At 38.7% G+C, this 13,595-nt stretch overlaps 4 non-coding genes across 4 annotated transcripts; all 4 read right to left on the minus strand.

Annotated features, from left to right (window-relative positions):
- Positions 1-554: 554 nt before the first annotated feature.
- TRNAL-CAG (transfer RNA leucine (anticodon CAG)) lies at positions 555-637 on the minus strand. The gene has a single exon. It is a non-coding gene; the product is annotated as a tRNA-Leu (tRNA).
- A 99-nt stretch (positions 638-736) lies between these two features.
- TRNAL-CAG (transfer RNA leucine (anticodon CAG)) lies at positions 737-819 on the minus strand. The gene has a single exon. It is a non-coding gene; the product is annotated as a tRNA-Leu (tRNA).
- A 99-nt stretch (positions 820-918) lies between these two features.
- Positions 919-1,001, minus strand: TRNAL-CAG (transfer RNA leucine (anticodon CAG)). The gene has a single exon. It is a non-coding gene; the product is annotated as a tRNA-Leu (tRNA).
- Positions 1,002-1,282: 281 nt separating this feature from the next.
- TRNAL-CAG (transfer RNA leucine (anticodon CAG)) lies at positions 1,283-1,365 on the minus strand. Its single transcript has one exon. It is a non-coding gene; the product is annotated as a tRNA-Leu (tRNA).
- Positions 1,366-13,595: the final 12,230 nt, after the last annotated feature.

The raw sequence follows: 13,595 nt of genomic DNA on the forward strand, positions 1-13,595 counted from the left end.
TCTTTCTTCATCATTAGAAAAATATGATGTTAGAAGTGGGATTTGAACTGCGACCTGAACGCAGCGCCTTAGACCGCTCGGCCACCCTGACTTGCTCTTGTGGTTTTTTGGAACACACGGGATTCCGTTATGAATTTGTCAATAGTCTGTGCAGTTTAAATGTTCTTTCTTCATCATTAGAAAAATATGAAGTCAGAAGTGGGATTTGAACCCACGCCTCCAGAGGAGACTGTGACCTGAACGCAGCGCCTTAGACCGCTTGGCCATCCTGACTTGCTCTTGCGGTTTTGTGGAACACACCGGATTCCGTTATGAATTTGTCAATATTCTGTGCAGTTTAAATGTTCTTTCTTCATCATTAGAAAAATATGATGTCAGAAGTGGGATTCGAACCAACGCCTCCAGAGGAGACTGCGACCTGAACGCAGCGCCTTAGAACGCTCGGCCATCCTGAGTTACTCTTGTGGTTTTGTGAAACACACCGGATTCCGTTATGAATTTGTCAATATTCTGTGCAGTTTAAATGTTCTTTCTTCATGATTAGAAAAATATGATGTCAGAAGTGGGATTCGAACCCACGCCTCCAGAGGAGACTGCGACCTGAACGCAGCGCCTTAGACCGCTCGGCCATCCTGACTTGCTCTTGGGGTTTTGTGAAACACACCGGATTCCGTTATGAATTTGTCAATATTCTGTGCAGTTTAAATGTTCTTTCTTCATCATTAGAAAAATATGATGTCAGAAGTGGGATTTGAACCCACGCCTCCAGAGGAGACTGCGACCTGAACGCAGCGCCTTAGACCGCTCGGCCATCCTGACTTGCTCTTGTGGCTTTGTGGAACACACCGGATTCCGTTATGAATTTGTCAATATTCTGTGTAGTTTAAATGTTCTTTCTTCATCATTAGAAAAATATGATGTCAGAAGTGGGATTCGAACCCACGCCTCCAGAGGAGACTGCGACCTGAACGCAGCGCCTTAGACCGCGCGGCCATCCTGACTTGTTCTTGTGGTTTTGTGGAACACACCGGATTCCGTTATGAATTTGTCAATATTCTGTGCAGTTTAAATGTTCTTTCTTCATCATTAGAAAAACACGATGTCAGAAGCGGGATTCGAACCCAGGCCTCCAGAGGAGACGGCTACCTGAACGCAGCGCCTTAGACTGCTCGGCCATCCTGACTTGCTCTTGTGGTTTTGTGGAACACACCGGATTCAGTTATGAATTTGTCAATATTCTGTGCAGTTTAAATGTTCTTTCTTCATCATTAGAAAAATACGATGTCAGAAGTGGGATTCGAACCCACGCCTCCAGAGGAGACTGCGACCTGAACGCAGCGCCTTAGACCGCTCGGCCATCCTGACTTGCTCTTGTGGTTTTGTGGAACACACCGGATTCCGTTATGAATTTGTCAATATTCTGTGCAGTTTAAATGTTCTTTCTTCATCATTAGAAAAATATGATGTCAGAAGTGTGGTTAATCAGGGAGACTTAATGACTTACGCCAACCCTGCCTGAAGACCCAAACAATGTCCAACACAAAGCTTCAAGGAATATTTATCACTGCCGAGCTGTCCTTCCAGAAAATATCCCTTCCGTAATTTAGGTGTTAGCACCTTCAGGATTACTGGAACCTTGGAGGTTTAATATAAAGTCTAAAGAATGAAAGGAAAAGACAAGAGATAAGAAGAACGAAATTTGGCAACATTCCAGATAGACATAAAACTTCACTATATCCACCGTTAGATTTTTGTTTAGATTTAAAATCTTGAAGCCCGGGACATAATTATACCAAATGAATTCAAATTCTCCCCGCTTAATGAAGCAAATACGCTACAGTCTACATTGTAACCTTTATAAAAAAATGATTAGCCCTTAAATCATTTTACCGCGTTTTTGTCCCCCCCCCCCCGTTTATCTGTTTCCAGGAAAATACGGTTTGTTGTCATTAAATAACAAAAAAAAATAAAAAATTGGGGTTTAGAAGTTTAAACTCGCATGAACTAAATCCCAGAAGTCAGGGCAGGTTCGCTCCTCGCTCGGCTGATACATTTTATGGAAAGTGAGAAGAAGGTCGAGGGAAACCAGACAGCGGAGAGAGAGAGAGGAAAAAAAAAACGATACAAGGCGAAAGCGATCCGCAGACGTCAGAATTGGCAGACAGAGCGCTACGGGCTTCCAGAAATGAGGCTGCATTATTTGACAGAAAGGACGGATATTTCATACTTCCAGCAATGTACTTTTTTTTTTTTGCTAATGTTGATACAACGTTAATGTTTTGCACTCTTTTTTCCTGACAACTTTCCCTCTGTTTAAGAACAGAACAATTAAATCCACGAATATTGCTTTCTGTTTAGTCTGCCCGCCGTGTGCCAAAGACGTAATCAATGTTTTGTCACCTGTTTGGCACGCGTAGAGTTAAAGGGAAGCCGGAATGTTCAGACTAATGTTGGGTTTGTTGATGGTAACGACTATTAGAATTCTGTCTTTGACAGCCCCAAACCCACTCGCCGGGCTGGTCAGAGGTGGTCAGAGGATCCCCCCCAACCGGCCCATAATCCCCACAGTCAATAAAAGCAGCGCAGTAGGGCTGGTCAGTTGGACAGGTGGAATGTGACCAAAAATTGGGACTAGTAGATAAATGGAAGAGCCCCCCCAGCAGAAGTGGTAGAGGGTAATACAGTGAGGGCATTAAACATGCATGGGATAGACATACGGCTCCTGAATCTAAGACGAGACCAACGACTGATTAAGGTTTGAGTCTTCGCAGCAGGAGAAACGGGAAGACTAGACGGGGGCCAAATGGGGGCCGATCTGCCGGCAGGTTCTATGTTTCTTCAGAAAGGTTTTCAGATGCCCTGATGGTCCATCTGGCCCTTTTTTCACTGGTGTAACATTTCTGACGTGTGCAATTTCCAGAATTCCTCTTATTCTCTTCTCTAGGAGGGGTAACAAAGTTTCACAACCAATGGATACGTCTGATGGGGTTAGGGGGTAGTTCAGTAACTTTTTTCGGACCTCAAGACCTTGGAATCTACATTGGAAGGGGTGTGAAGGACAAATGGTTGATGTAGAGGGACTTTCTTGGTAGGACGTGTCGTTTGACCCATTGGACTCTGCCTAGTTTTGAGACTTTTTGCTGCCAACGCGACGCTGATATACTCGCGTTCCGAGCTGAAACTCACGCTGGTAGCTTGAGGCATTACTCATTGTGATGAGTTCATTCTTGGAGGACTTTTTAACACTAAAATCATCACGACTTTTAATGCAGGATCGTATTTCTAGCCCGTCGCTTCGCCTGGCGTAATATCTTCGTATTCCAACTCCATAATAGAATTAGAATTTTGGATTTAATTGGGAGATTACGAGTAACAGAAATTTCCACTGAAAATAAATGTATTCCTAACGACAAACAGAAATAAATTAAGTGATTAAATTCAGTTAGGGCTGAAAAAAGGCAAACTTACAGCTGTATTCCATCTGTTAACCAGGGAATCCCCAATAAAGACATTCAATTAAAAAAAAATACCCCGTCGGTGAATTTAGCGCTACGCCCAGAATGATAAATATCTGAAATACGTGCCCGTAACTTTGTGTTCTTTTTTTATATTAGGGGGAAAAAATGCAACATTTCTAAATAATAAAAAAATGAAATAATTAGTAGCTAGAATATGAATTTGAACGATTCTGCCTAATAATGGTCAATAGATCCTGTAAATGGAAGCGTCCATTCTGAACGGCCTGTAGATGTCACGGAAAGCATTGTTTAAAGATTTTAGATACATTTCCTATAAAAAAGTATAAATTTAGAAAACTGTTAATTGAATTTAGTTTCACTGGTACCCATGCTGTATAATTTAACACAAGCCTGTCCTAATTAAATCTCATCAAGAAATCACAATTTAATGTCCTATATAAAAATGACATTCTAAAAGCAAACAAATAAGTAAAATCGTTGAGCATAGCTTCCAATTCAAAAATATTTAAGTTATTCGTATAAAATATTTTGTCGGGTCCTTTAAGGAGCCCAGAAGAGGCAATATAACCTTGTAGGTATCATTGGGGTCATTAGATAATAATAAAACCAGATTAAAAGTCATTCAAACGTCATCCAAAATATCAAAACTCTTAAAAGGGCAGTTTAATGTCTCTGGGCGCTGTTGCAAAGAATAATATTTAATATATCCTTTAAAGTCCTTTAATATGCATTATTGAAAAAGTTAAAAAGAATGATCTACTGTAGGGATAAGCTGCAGCTACAGTGCTGCAGCTTCCCGCCTCCTTTGTGGTCTGACGATTCTTGCTACTGGTTGGTTGCATGAGGCAGCCAATCAGTGGCAGCAAAGCACTTCCATTAAAATGACTGTGAGTGCTTTCCACGCATTTTCATGGGGGGTCTCAGACCCACCCAGGGAACGTTTGCCAAGCAAACACTGGAACTGACTGGAAGTAAGTATTTCACATGACATGAAGAACAGTGGAGCAGGGCAGGGGATGGGGCAAATGGATCCTGCGTTTACATGAGGGGGGGTTCCAGAAAAAATATAGGACCCCTGAGCTGTCTTAAGCATTAAAGTGTCTATGATGGCTGGAGTGTCCTCTCTCCCACGCTGTCTCAGGAGCGCTGCCTGACGGGGTATACATCACGGCGTTGGGCTCTGATGCTCTCCATCTGTTCTGTGGATGATGTGGTCTGTGGCGTCTGAATCGGGCCGGTAATTTGTGGTATTTAAAAAGACATTTAGGGAAAGGATTATTTATATAAATTGCAAATCCTGGCACAAAGGGGAGACAATCTGATACAGGACATGGCTTTCGAAAGAAGCTATTAAAATGATGGGGCCGGGTTTCATAAATAATAGGTCAGGAACAAAAGTAAATTCTGAAAAAAAAGGAGCTTCTGCCAACATAGTAAGGAAAATAGTTTAGGCATTGTCAAAAAAGGACATTATTCTATTCTTACTCGTAACTTCACCTTCTCCGACGGTATCACCACATCCGAAAACCAGACTAGACACTCTTTCCTTTTTTTCTTTTATAAATGTCATGGTTCTTCTTGATGGATCTTCTAAGACACGATGTTCTACCTCCTACCAAGACCCCTTTTTTTTCCACCGGGACGCCAACATGTTTTCAGTTGTCCCCAAACAAATCACCCATCTCCAAAAAACGAGCTGAGAGGAGCACTTTCGACCCCAAGGGTCTTGACTCTAAAATTGTGCCGACATCTGAATTGTCACCTACATAAAAGTCAAAAGTATTGTGATGGATAGGTTGTGTGCCCGCTATTGACGTCCGGAGGCACTCCTTTGTATATAATGTGGAATGACGTCAGTGGATGGAAACCATCCATTGGTAAAAAAATCGAAATCTGAGCCTTGTCAGTAACGATTTCACCAAATTGTCCTCTTCAGTCCTTCTTCAGTTGAAGATCATTGGTCGAGAGCCATCAATACCTAGTTTGCTCTCGTGAATTTGAATCTCGCCTCCTCTTATAATAATCACCCACCAGTAGTAGAGCTACTGTTTCCCTTCTGTTATACCCTTGCTGGATGCTCTTCACCGATATTCACTCTTCCGTAACACTTTGAAGTGCTTTGGCTTAACCTCTAAAAAAATAAAGTTACGTTACTTCCAGCAATTCACATTTTGCCTATTTTTTTCTGGCCAACATTATAATATATTGGGCCAGGTTATACAGCGAAGGTCTTCTCCTTAAACACCTATATTTGGCTACTAATTCCCTTTGTTTTCCCATTTAATTTCCCCTTCAGAATGGAATCAAGCAGATCCCAGGTTCTACGCTACCAAACTTTATTATTCAAATCATCTCATTTTTATAAAAAAAATTCTAAAAAGTTGTGCATCTTTATTATAGATTTCAGAAGGAAGAAAACTCCCGCCCGTCGCTTGGCGAGGAATAATTCTATATCTGGTATATCTGCTAATTTAACGAATATCTCGACGCTCGAAGCCGACAACAGTATTAGATTCAAGGATACGAAGATGACCTCTGTTTCACATAACAAGTACTTTTAAACCATATCATAAGAAAATGTTCATCATTAAAATAATATTCTGTTTGGTTAGGTTCCCCTTCTATATCGTACCAAACAAAACAGATTCAAGGCCAAATGGATGTTCCTCCATAAAAGACCTTCGCTGTAAACGAAATTATATCACATAAAGCTTACTTCAAATTATATCTTTTTGAAAACTAGCTTTGTCGAAGGGATCTGTCTGGTTTAGCTTAACAAAGTATCATAAAAAAAAAAATCTGTTTTAACAGCTGTTAATACATTGACGTCGGACTTTCTCATGGAATCATTCTTAACCGATGATCTCCTGTCTCAAAAGTTGGTAACATATAATATAATAATAATATGTATAATATAATAATATAATAATGTAATAAATTAAAAAGTGCCAATAATATCCATTGTTAATGTATGGAAATGTATCTAATATTAATATTTTACAATATTCTCTTCTTTTTGGTTGAAAATTTTGGGTAGGAAGGTCGTTGGTCCTGTTGGCCACGTCTTGCTAATTAAAAGTTCTGGAGGATCTTACCAATAGTTTATCATGTGCAATATATTATTCAATTTTCTAAATTTATAATGTATGGAATTTTTCGTTTTCTGTATTTTTTTCTCTTTTATATCTCTGTATACATTTTCAGACAACGCTTTCATCACAGTTGTATATTTTGCGGTCGGATGTGGTCGAAATACTCAGTTTCTGGTGGTAGGATCATAGATCTGCCTTTTTTTTTTTTGCCAATGCCGATCTGGAACAGATTTCACATTTTAGAAAATGTGAGCAAAATGACTAATGGTTTCGTGGAGCTCGAGGAATAGTCAGACCCGCGGAAAATGTTATTTTATGCCAACAAGTGCAAAAATAATGACGACCAAAAGAACCCAAAATCAAGATAAATGATTTTTTTTTTTTGCAGGTAAAAACAAAGGAAAAAGAATCTGGGGTTATTAGTTCAGATGACTGTAGGTAAGAAATATAGGCAGAAGACTGTAGAGTTCTAGAAAATGGCATTACGGATTACTCGCTGAACAACACCTAGGACCAACTTTGAAAAGTTTTACAGTTTGGTTTTCCACTAAACTCAACTTTTTGTTAAACCACTGGTTTATCTGATAGACATCCTCTACAACTAAAATCCTTCTTCCAACATTCCACCATTTGGACCATCCAGTTGGGCAGACTGGACGGCCAAATGGTTCTCATCTGCCATCACTTTCTATGTTCACAACATCACAAATCGTCCACCTTCGATTATATTGGAATCCTTATCATTAACTAATTAGTAACGTCTTACCATTCTTGAAGGCAATAGAAAATCATAACTCATGTTTCTTGGGAACTAAAATGGCTTCCTTTGGAGCAGCCATCTTAGTTTTCTATTCTCAGGATAAACTCCCATAAAGTTATCTCTCCTCTGTTGTTGCTGAGTGTTGCTCGTTGGTTCAGACGGCCTTTCTAAGGATGGGAGAGGGAAGAGAACTTCAGGACAGGAAATTGATTAGATAATTCTGGAAAAAATAAAAAAAATCTAGCTAAAATAATATATTATTTTGAAATCAAGTAAAACTTATTATCAAAACTATTATATTAAAGTTTTTTTTTTTTATAATAAATAGTTTTCAAATCAGTTCTTGTTTAATGTTCCCAAGTGTCTTGGGATATCTCTATTTGGACTCCCAGTTTGAGATATCTTTGGATTTTCTTCTACGAAATTATTTATTTTTCCGGTCTCTTGTCCTTTTTATTTGGGAATTTCTCGAAGAATAGCTTTATTTCTTACTATCACAAAATATCTTGCCAGAATATGGATTAAATATGGCGATACATTAGTTTCATTAATTCATGCTTCCGCAATGTCACCGAAAGTTCATAATTTAGAAATTCATTTTGGCAGTAATAAAAAAAAACCACAGTAATATAACTGCAATTCATTATTCACGGTAAGCCGTCTATGACTTATTGTGATCCACAATGTTATTTAAAGATATTTTACAATTAAATTAATCTTTTTGAATGTTTCTGCCTGGATTTCTTTTTTTTTTCCCCCGTCATCGTAATGTTTTATGATATTGAATTTTTATTTAGTTTGGATAAAGCCTAAATGTGGGAGAAAAGTACAGTAATCATATAATAAATGTATAGTTTATCACAGACACAACGAAAATTACAAAAGCCATTTGTGTTCAAGAATATCATAAGAAAATGGAGTTAAGGAAACTTGAGAAAATAACATTGTGCAGAACATTACAGAGGTTGAGCTAAAGCAGCGTCCAAGATGTCCAGCCAAGATTACCTGATCTGCGTTTCTATTAACTGCATAAATTTAGTAGCAGGGAAGGATTAACCCAATTACCCGAAATGTTCACATTAGGAATAAAACATATGAAAAAGGGCAAAGTATGTCATAGACCTTTTGTTGCATCCCCTATATATCCATTCTTAACACATAGGGCCATATCATAAGAGAGTGGAAGAGAAGAAGCTAACATAGCAGGTACATTTAAATATACATGGGATAGAATTCAACAGTCTTGTGCATTCAGATTTGTACGAATTGCAAAATTACCGAATTTTGGTAAATTCCGGGATTCTTAAGACCCCCTCCCAAGAACCGGATCAAAACAAAGCGAAAAGCTCAGAATTTTCATCCAAAATACGTGGGACCACATTCACTTATTTTCACTCACACACTCATTCACTCTCATGCTCTCATTCATCTTCATTCACATCTCCACGGACATAACCCGGTGCTGCTTTTTATTGCTGACAATACAGTACCTCCAATCGTATATTTTTATTTTTTAGGGCCTAAGTGCATTATTTTACATTTATCAACATTAAACTCTAGTTGCCAGACTCTCAAACATTCTTTTAATTTACTTAAATCAATAGCCATTTCGCTTTTTCCTCCTAGAATATCAGTTGCAGATTTCTGCATCATCTGCAAGAAGACATACTTTATCTTTGAGACAATATAGATATGTGACTCTTGAATCTAAGACGATACCAAGGACTTGGTCCGAAAAAAATGGGCCTAATGGGAATGGTCTGACATCAAATTCTACAGTATGTTTCTATGGTTTTTCTACAAAATATAGGGCATCATCAGAAGATACATGCTCCTTTGTATGTGTTGGTCACCTATGGAACCATCAGATTATATACCAATTATTATTATTTATTTATACACACTAAGACATCAGCTATCCTGATTAAAGTAATTGATTCTATCCTGCCATCCTGACAATTTGGACAATTTGAAAATTGATGAGAAATTCTGAGACCCTTACTGTATTGCAGTGTGTGACCCAGAGGAAGCTCTCTCTGAGGAAGGGCTCAGGTTTTGTGTAGCCTGGGGAGGCGCATTTATGGGTCCCCTTAGTCCTTAGGAATGGGCAAGCAGAGATCACTTGCGTGTTTGGTGTATCCCCACTGTACCATACCTTGTACAAAAGCTTGAAGGTATTGAAGGCACAGCATGGACTTGGCCAACACTATAAGTCTTGACTCTGTTGATGAGGTCCAAAGTGTAAAATCTGTCTGTGCTGGCCTCAGTAAATACACAAAGAGAAAATACCTGTCCCTGTCTATGACCCTACTTTTCATTTGCAGAATGCATGTAGTCCCCTGACCTATGGGCTTGTGTGCTTTAAGTGACAGGGCCTACGTTGGGTTTCAGCTGGCTCTGGACTCTAATCTCTCCAACCTCTTCTGCCTACAAGGAATGATTATTATATTTCCAGCCATTACTTTTTATGTATAGCCTTGACTAGCCGTTCGGCCGGTACAATACACAGTTAAGAAAATTATGAACATTCTTCGGTAGAGTCGCTTTATAAATTCTAGAAGATGTTTGGAGAAGTTGGTTGAATTAACTGGAAGGAGAAAGAATTTTCAGGATCAACAAGTTGACCACTGAACATTTTTCCGCCGAGGAAACGATGCCCATATGAATGTTGTAGTAAAGTTTGGGTTATAAACTGCTGTGCAAACCTTAAACACAGGCTTGGTTTCTTTGGCTTTCCATAACCGTCAACCCTACTACAGAATATCAAAAGTATTTCAAATATGATAATGAAAGACTCTCTTATTTACACATTTTTTTGTAATAGCTTTACGTTTAGTTTTCAAAATTCTGAAAAATGTAAAATAACCAAATTCTCTCGATTATTTTTCGGGATATTGCACAATTGCTCCCATACATTTTTCCATCTTGTGTTTGCTTGTAAATCCTTTAATTGGGGGTTAATACCAACATATTGTGTGACTACATCGCAAGTGGTGGAATATAGTTATCATACAGTGGGAAAACCCCCCCATATTATTTAAGATTCCTGTGCGCTCGTAGAATAGAACATATAGATATCTGGACAGAGTCATCTGATGTTGTTATTGAAATTTGTTGGAGCCACTCTCCCATCTTAGGAGTCGCAGCCCGAGTGTTCCTATGCCACAGGGACCACTTTGGCCTTCAATCTCTACATCTTCTCCAGTTCCTCTTTCAGGCCCTGGTACTTCTCCAGCTTCTCATACTCCTTCTTCCTGATGTTGCTGTCACTTGGCTACATCTATCACCACTGCTGTCTTCTGGTGCCTACCACCACAATGTCGGGTTGATTGGCCAGTATCTTCTTGTCTGTCTGGATCTGGAAGTCCTACAGGATCTTTAGCCCTGCTATTCTCCACAACCTTCTGTGGAATCTCCCATTTGGACTTGGGAGGATTTAGTCCACACTCTGTGCAGATGTTCCTGTACACAATGCCAGCTACGTCACCTGGATTAACAAGGTCCTCTTTAGGTGTTGAGGAACCAGGACAATCTGACAACAAGTGGGCTACTGCAACAAACGATACATGGACAAGACAAATATATAAACAACAACAAAAAAATCAGCTCACACATTCAGTAAATACTGTTTAAAAGTTGATGCCAGTGGGTGATCCTGTTGAGGTTGCATGCGAGACTAGCCACATATACAAGTAAACTAGTCTGCAATAGGACAGAGCCACTGGGAGAGAGGGAAGAAGGCGTGCCTAGAAGCTCTGCACTTTAGCGGAAGTGCCCCGGGAGTCATGGTTCACGAAGACGTGGACGAAAAAAGAAGACCTGGAGAGAAGCAGACAAAGAAAGACGGCAGAAAACAGAAGAAGAGGCAAGAGAAGTAGCAGAGCTGCAGGGTAAGGAGACGGGGACACGGAGAAGTTAGGGGGACATTGAGAGAGAGTGTTAGAGAGCATGAGTGAGAGTGTGTACGAGAGCATGAGAGAGTGAATTTGGGTGAGTGACAACAAATATAATTTGGAAAATGTAAAAAGTCCTCTGAATTTTATCTGCACCGAAAGGGCAGGCAACGAAATTCGTTATCGGAAAACTAATTTGTCCAAACCGTTTTTGGTCCTTTTGCACATAATAATATATATATAATATATATATATGTTGTTGAATATATTTTGTTGTGTATATAATATATATGTATTGTTTGTTCCAGTATATATAATAATGCACATATGCACTTGGTATTACTTTCAAGATCAACCTTTAATAGCAAACTCTTAGTGATATCCTCCACATTTAGGGATAGTCTTGAGAGATAAAGAAAAAGTCCTCTACGCTCTTCAACGTACAAAACTGACAATGTAAAACCTTTAATCCATGGAATATGGACGTGGCTACCGTGGAAACAAGCCAGCGCCATAAGCAAATTGTGGAAATTACCCAACAAGCTACACCCGGTCTTTGCGAAAAACCACGGGGCTTAATGTTAGATAGCTTTAGACAGCAGCTAACCATAATGAATTCCATATGCCGGATGATCAAACGGGATCAGGGAAGGCCGTTTCGCAGTTTCTGCACACCAGGGAATCCAAAAAAATTGGTCCATGGCTTTGTTCGGCTTTTCACTTCTGAAAGTGGTGGGCATTTATCATTCCTATCAATGCCGCACATTGACCAATCGCCCGAATCAAGCATTTTGAATTATTTTGCATAACTTAACAGCTATAAAAGTGTGAAAAATGAGCTCCAGCTATTTCTTTTAAAAAGAAATATTCACAGTCATTTTTTTTCAGCTTATGTTTGTTGGCAAGTGTTTTAAGTTGGCTGGTTGCACAAAAAATGAATAAAAGAAAAAAAAAGTTAAATAAAAACATTTTTATGCCAAGAGCAGTTGTTTTTTTTTTTATAATATATATATATTTCCATTCATTCTTCATTTTTAATAGAGCTGCCAGATTCATTATCCCATACAACAAATGTCAAACTATTTCAATGAACTATTTCCAAATATTTCTATTCTATTTACGCTCATGTTTTTATTAACTTGATGTTTTTCCCAACTTTTTTTTTTTAAATGGCATATTGCACATGAACCTGGCACTGATATGGTTAATTCTATTTAACGGGTGTTAATGGACCTGCGTTGGACCAGCCTGAAAGGACTCATTACACGGGATTCATGTTTTAAGGTGGAACATGTAGGATTTAATATTAAAAAAAATGTTTTTCATTTATATAGCCTTGAACAGATTGTACAGATATTTTTATTAATAATAACTATTATTATATAATATTAACTATGTATCCAGATTTAGAATCCAAATAAAAATAATATTTTATATTAATAAATATGAATTTATATTTTTATTTATTTTTGTGAAAAACCAAACAATGCATTTTTCAGATGGAGTTTATAAATTTTTATTATTTAAATTTTTATTATGAAAATAATTTCGGGGTTAATAATGATCATCTTACATATTTTTCTAATTAACACTCTACTTGATGGATTCATAAATGGGTTTATGTGAACACTGAATTTAAAACTCAACTAGAATTATCTATTTAATTTCCTTTCCCTTTTGCCCTCTCCATCCTCCTTACTAAGGCTGCCTGAACCAATTAGCAACAATAAGCAACAACAGCAGAGAGATACCTTAATGGGGAGGAAAAATCACACAGATCTTGAGAACAGAGAGCTAAGAGCCAGAGTGTCTGCATGGGTGATTAAAACCGAGCCGTTCTACTGTTTCTCACAGGCAGTATGATAAATGGGTGGGCGCTCCCCTTTAACAGCAATCAGAATTATATTCATTATTAAGCACTTCTGGGGCACAAGGAATATTTTAATGGAGTTCCAAAAATTCAGTGAAAATTCCATAAATTCCAAGAAATGTATACCTGGTGAAAAATGTGTATTATGAAGCAAGGTATGAAAGCAAATTTGGTGAAGATAATACTTTATTGGCCAACGGACGTACATTAGCTTTCGGCTGTCCTTACTGCTAAGCACTCGGATATGAGCGCACTCTTTTAACGGGATCTCTGTGCTAAAGGGAGTCTTATTGCCAACTAGCTCCCTGTTACACGGCAAGGAAGCGGCCACTTCTTCGTACAGGTAACCCGACCTCCACATGTGGCTAGCCCCACCCACAAATAAAGCCACTCCCCATAAGAGGAAGTGCTCCAGGTGGCCTACCCAGGTATGGCAGCTGGCACCCAAGATCAAGATAGCACACATGAGTAAATTCTTAAGATGACCATATGGAAGGGAGG

This window comes from Spea bombifrons, chromosome 5 (genome assembly GCF_027358695.1).
Source record: "Spea bombifrons isolate aSpeBom1 chromosome 5, aSpeBom1.2.pri, whole genome shotgun sequence".
In the NCBI taxonomy this organism is placed as follows: Eukaryota; Metazoa; Chordata; class Amphibia; order Anura; family Pelobatidae; genus Spea; species Spea bombifrons.